General features: G+C 44.1%; 1 pseudogene; it reads right to left on the reverse strand.

The window, feature by feature from the left end:
* Positions 1-6,000, reverse strand: part of LOC109884188 (ras-related protein Rab-26-like) — a 67,469-nt pseudogene that overhangs the window by 60,801 nt on the left and 668 nt on the right.

Genomic DNA, 6,000 nt, shown 5'->3' on the forward strand with positions numbered 1-6,000 from the left:
ACCGGGTGGTACTCTGAAAGATCCATTCTGGAAAACATTAAATATTTATAGTAATTTAATTTGAAGTTGTCGAGGTGGGACGCTAGAAGCTTTAAGAGTTAATTCGGAAAACGGTAACTTGTTAAATAAACTTTTTCCGTGGTGCCCCAAGATTGTGAATGAGTTAATTGTTGCTGGATTAATTCCACATTTGCACATTTAATTTATTATGCTCCTCTGTGGCTGAGTGTGCTGCCACTCCGAGAGAGAAGACAGTCTTTTTCCCAAATTTCTCTCTCTCCCTCCCTCTCCGATTTAAGAGGCTTTATTGACATGGGAAACATATGTTTACATTGCCAAAGCAAGTTAAATATATAATATACAAAAGTGAAATAAACACACAAAAATGAACAGCAAACTTTACATAAAAGTTCCAAAAGAATAACGACATTTCAGATGTCATATTATTTCTATATACAGTGTTGTAACGATGTGCAAATAGTTCAACTACAAAAGTGAAAATCAATAAATATGGGTTGTATTTACAATGGTGTTTGTTCTTCACTGGTTGCTCTTTTCTTGTGACAACAGCTCACAAATCTTGCTGCTGTGATATTTCACCCAAAACATATGGGAGAATATTAAATTACTCTCTCTGAGCAATGACTGTAGATTTCTGTAGGATGGTAAACAATTAGGGAAAGATGATGAAAGATTAGAGTACTGAGAAAACAGAGGAGGGGAGTGTTTGTTCTCCCTCTAGCTTTATCTCAGATCTGTTTATGCTGTCTTGCCATTTCCTGAGGTCATTGTTTGGGAGGAGCTGGCAAGACAACACAAACAGATCTGGGACCAGGCTATTCAGGATTATTAATTTAGCCACTTCCACATAAATCCCTGTCTAAGTAGAGCGAGTGTAGGCTAGGCTATAGTAGTGCCTCTCCACTGGGCTATTTGTTTCTAGTTGATGTCCTGTCTCTCTTATCTGTCTGATTGCCAGACAGGGTTCTCTTCAAAGGGAGAGAACGGAGAACGGAGGGAGAGGAGGAGAGAGATAATATACATAGAGAGAGGAGGAGATTATATATATATATATTTCTAGCTACAAGAAAATAGAATGTCACTGCGACAACCATGGAGATATACTATGAAAAAGTGAATTGGTACAGTAGAACTCTTTGCTGTTGCTGAGAATTTCAGTGAGGTCTGCCGAGCTGTGGGAGGCAGTGACTGGCTGACAGGGGTTTGACTGTCTTTGCTTTACTAAAGCTATAGAAATCACTGAAGCAGTCCCTCGACTAATGTCTGCGCCTCGTTGACTTCAAAAGCAACTGGATGTGGCGCAAATGGCACCATCTTCCCTATGTAGTGCACTACTTTTGACCATAGCCCAAGGGACCTGGTCAAAAGTAGTGCACTACATAGGGAATAGGGTGCTACTTGGGCTGCAGTCACTGACTTCCTATCTCGCAGGGTAGCTGAGGAGTTGTTTGGGTTACAGAAACGTCCCAGGGAACCATATCAAAAGCAAAAGCTTTGGGGTTATAACCACATTCAGTTGATGTGGAGGAAGTGTTTATGTGGCAGGGTGTAGAGGCTAAAACATACACCCATCATACCTGATCAAATGGCTGAGTGGAGAGTTGGAGCACATTTTTGTCACTTACTGTAGCAGGAGCTCTTATCCAGAGCAACTTACAGCAACTTACAGTATTGAGTGCATACGTTTTTGTATTTGTCCCCAGTGGGTATCAAACCCACAACCCTGGCATGCCGTGCTCAACCAACTGAGCTACACGGGACCCACACATGCACACCCGCATGATAATGATGATAGTGGTGATCATAATAATGATGAGGAAGAAGACAAATATGATAATGAATATTGTGATGATGACCATGAATAATGATGATGATAAGGACATGAAGATGGAGACACTGCTGTTGATGATAACAACGATGAGGTCCATATCTAAATGTAACCTTTTCCATGATGAATATAATACCTTGTTCTAATAAAGCCTCTAGAGAGGACAGGTCAGCATGCTCTCTGTCTGTTTCCCTGCTGAACAGGCCGGTCCAGCCCGGTACTGCTTTAGCGGAGATTGATGTCAATCTGGCTAGCCAGAGGAGAGGTGTTTCTCTTCTTAAAACCATTCCAATACCACCTGGAGTGGTATTGGCCGGTAGCTAGCTAGCTACAACAAAATTGAATGTCACTGCGACAACCGTTGATAGACGTAGCTGGTAAATCCGCTCTGGCTAGCTACTCCGATTTCAGACCACGGGTAAGATAGTCTAGCTAGCTACATTTTCAGATATTACACGTTTCTAGTTTTGACATAGTCTTTTCATTCCAAGTTAAAGTGTACTGTTAGCTAGCTAGCCAAAACTAGGCAAGTCAGTTAAGAACAAATTCTTATTTTCAATGATGGCCTAGGAACAGTGGGTTGACTGCCTTGTTCAGGGTCAGAATGACAGATTTTTACATTGTCGCCTCGGGGATTCAATCTTGAAACCTTTTGGTTATTAGTCCAACACTCTAACCACTAGGCTACTTGCCGCCCCAGTGGTACATGTATGATCTTATTATTCGTATCTCAGAGCCATTTGCTTTGCTTGTAAAAGCCTAATGTTAGCTAGCTAACATTGAACCTAGTAGTAATGTCATGAGTTGTGATTATGATTCATTGTTTAGCTAGCTAGCTACATGTCTTAACAATAGACTCCACTATGCAAGTGTCCATTTTAATAGAATGTCACTGTGACAACTGCTAGCCAGTTAGCTTGGGTGCTTTGACTGCTGTTGTTGGGACAGAATGCTCAGATCAACCCTTAAAGAGATGGGTGGAGCTAAAGCTTAACAGGGCGTGAATGATGTTGAATGGGTGTAGACAAAGTAGAGCTCTCCAGTAGGTACCAAAACATTCAAAAGTCTAATCATCATTCATTGCAGAACTACTTTCCAATTGTTCCTAATATGCAGTGAATAATATACAATTTTGTAGCTCTGTGTCGTGGCTTTTATCCAATGTAAAAAACTATTTCAAATGTTGCTAAATAAGACGGAATCAAGGCGAACACATGCTTTTAAGGAGACTGAAAACGTTAGAAACATGCACCATGTGAACATGCTATATATCCACCCACCCATCTATCCATCCACCCATCTATTCATCCATCCATCCATCCACCCACCTATCCATCCACCCACCCATCTATCCATCCACCCACCCATTCACTCATCTATCCATCCACCCATCCATCTATCCAGCCACCCACTGACCCACTTATCCATCCACCCACCCACCCACCCACCTATCCATGCACCCACTATCCATACACCCACCCACCCATCTATCTATCTATCCACCCATCCATCCATCCACACACACCTATCCATCCACCCACCAACCCACTTATCCATCCACCCACCAACCCTTCTATCCATCCATCCACCCACCCACCCACCCACCGGCCCATCTATCCACCCACCCACTAAACCACCCACCCACCCACCCACCCATCCACCCACCCATCCATCCATCCCCCCACCCACCGACCCATCCACCCACCCATCCACCCATACATCTATCCATCCACCCACCGACCCACTTATCCACCCACCAACCCATCCACCCACCCACCGACCCATCTATCCACCCATTAACCCATCCACCCACCGGCCAATCCATCCACCCACCAACCCATCCACCCATCTATCCACCCACCCACCCATCCATCTATCCACCCATTAACCCATCCACCCACCGGCCAATCCATCCACCCCACCAACCCATCCACCCATCTATCCACCCACCCACCCATCCATCTATCCACCCATTAACCCACCCACCCACCGGCCCACCCACCAACCCATCCATCCATCCACCCACAAACCCACCCACCCACCCACCCACCCACCCATCCACACACCCATCTACACACCCACCCATCTATCTATCCATCCATCCACCCACCGACCCACCTATCCATCCATCCACCCACCCACCTATCCACTCACCCATCCAGAAGAAAAATATATATTTTTTTAGACAGTCACGCATTCAAGACAAATGCTAATAATCAAATTGCATTCTCACAGACAAGTAAACAGTGAACCATACATTTTATTCAGCTCAATTACATATCCTAATCTGCATTTAATGTTATGAAACTCAGAATACTAAGCAGCACTTTAAGTAACGTATAATGCAGCTTGTTTCTTAATGAGGGAGAGAATCCCTCTTGTTTCTGTCACCACAGCAGCTGTAGCGGTATTGAGACAGAATCACACAAGTGTGTTTGTCTGGGTGTGAGAGAGTAAAAAGAGGAAGTGTGTGTGTGTGTCTGTCTCACCATTGGCGTCACGGTAGTAGGCGTGTGTGACGCTGCGGAAACGCTCCTGTCCAGCTGTGTCCCAGATCTGGAGAAGAAGAAAGAAGAGGAGAATTATTCAAGGTAAATGTATCATTTCCTATTGGGGTGCATTCTAAGTTCTCAGTGATGTTGCAGTGATGTCAATGGGAAGTTAGGACTCACCTCTATAGGAATGAATCATTTCACTACCACTGTTTCATTGCTTTACATAAAACTCCTTTGAGGTAAGACATAGAGTTAAAGTCTCACAAACAAAATGAAATGGCATTCACTGTCGCTCTCACTTACTTAAAGTAGGGGGTTGGGGCTAGAGGACCAATTTAGACTTGATGTTAGGAAAGTTTTGAACTTGGATTCAAACTGGGGGGAAAGCTTGATAAGGAATATGGCGTCTTAGTGACTCCCAGCATGCTGCGCAGGTAGGTGAAGCAGGCATAAGGACATCAGGTCATACTCATGAATATAAACTAGTGTTGCCTCTGCCCTGTCACCCCATTAGTCCAACCTCTGTGGAATTTCTGCTCATTATGCCTCTCAATCTCCTCCAGCATTTGCTACTGTCCTCCATTACTCACCACTGGTACGTCCCCACGCCAACTACCCTGTCCCCCCGCTAATACTCACCACTGGTACTGCCCCCCCCCCCCCCCAATTACCTCACCACTGGTACTGCCCCCCCCATTACCTCACCACTGGTACTGCCCCCCCCCCCCCCCCCCCCCCATTTTAAAAGTGATTTTTTTGGGGGTTTATAATGAAATACATTTTAAAAGTGATTTTTTTGTGTGCAGTGGAATTTCAATACACGGTGGCTGGCTCTGTGTATATGAGTTCTCAGTTGAGTAGTGTTTTTCTTTCCTTCTCTCCCTCTTACTTTCTGTTTCCATGCCACCCCCATCATACAGGTACTAAAGGCTTCTACTCCCCCCCATACTCATGAATATAAACTAGTGGTATAAACATTAATATAAACTAAATCGTTGACTATGTGCAGACTCAGTGAACATAGCCTTGCTATTGAGAAAGGCCGCCAAAGGCAGACCTGGCTCTCAAGAGAAGACAGGCTATGTGCACACTGCCCACAAAACAAAAAACAAATCCAATGTACTGGCTTTGGCAATGTAAACATATGTTTCCCATGCCAATAACGCTTCTTAAATTGAATTGAGAAAGAGAGAGGAGGATGAGAGAGAGAGACAGAGGGAAAGGGAACGGGAGAGAGACGGAAAGGGATGGAGAGGGAGAGAGAAAGAGGGAGGGAAAAAGAGAGGGAAAGAGGAAGACACGAACAGAGAACAGAGAGAGCTCTGCAGTGAGTGACTGGGGTCATGAGAACATTGGGCTAAGTGTAGAAGATTCATGGAGATATAACTACTGAATCATAATTGTTTTTATTAGTTATTTAGACCAAAAAATTTGGTTATTGATTGTGCAATTAATCTGTGGTGATAACCCTGATACATCACTGTAGGAGAGATGGGACGCACACACACACACACACACCACGCCTGATGGGGTAACAGGGGCTGTATAGTTTAGGCAGGATTGAGAAATAAGGACAGATTATAGAATCCATTATAAGGCTCTTACCTGAAGCTTCACCTTCAGTCTGTCAATGTTCATCACTTTTATTCTGGAAAA

The sequence above is a fragment of the Oncorhynchus kisutch genome, unplaced genomic scaffold (assembly GCF_002021735.2).
Source record: "Oncorhynchus kisutch isolate 150728-3 unplaced genomic scaffold, Okis_V2 Okis06b-Okis10b_hom, whole genome shotgun sequence".
Classification (NCBI taxonomy): Eukaryota; Metazoa; Chordata; class Actinopteri; order Salmoniformes; family Salmonidae; genus Oncorhynchus; species Oncorhynchus kisutch.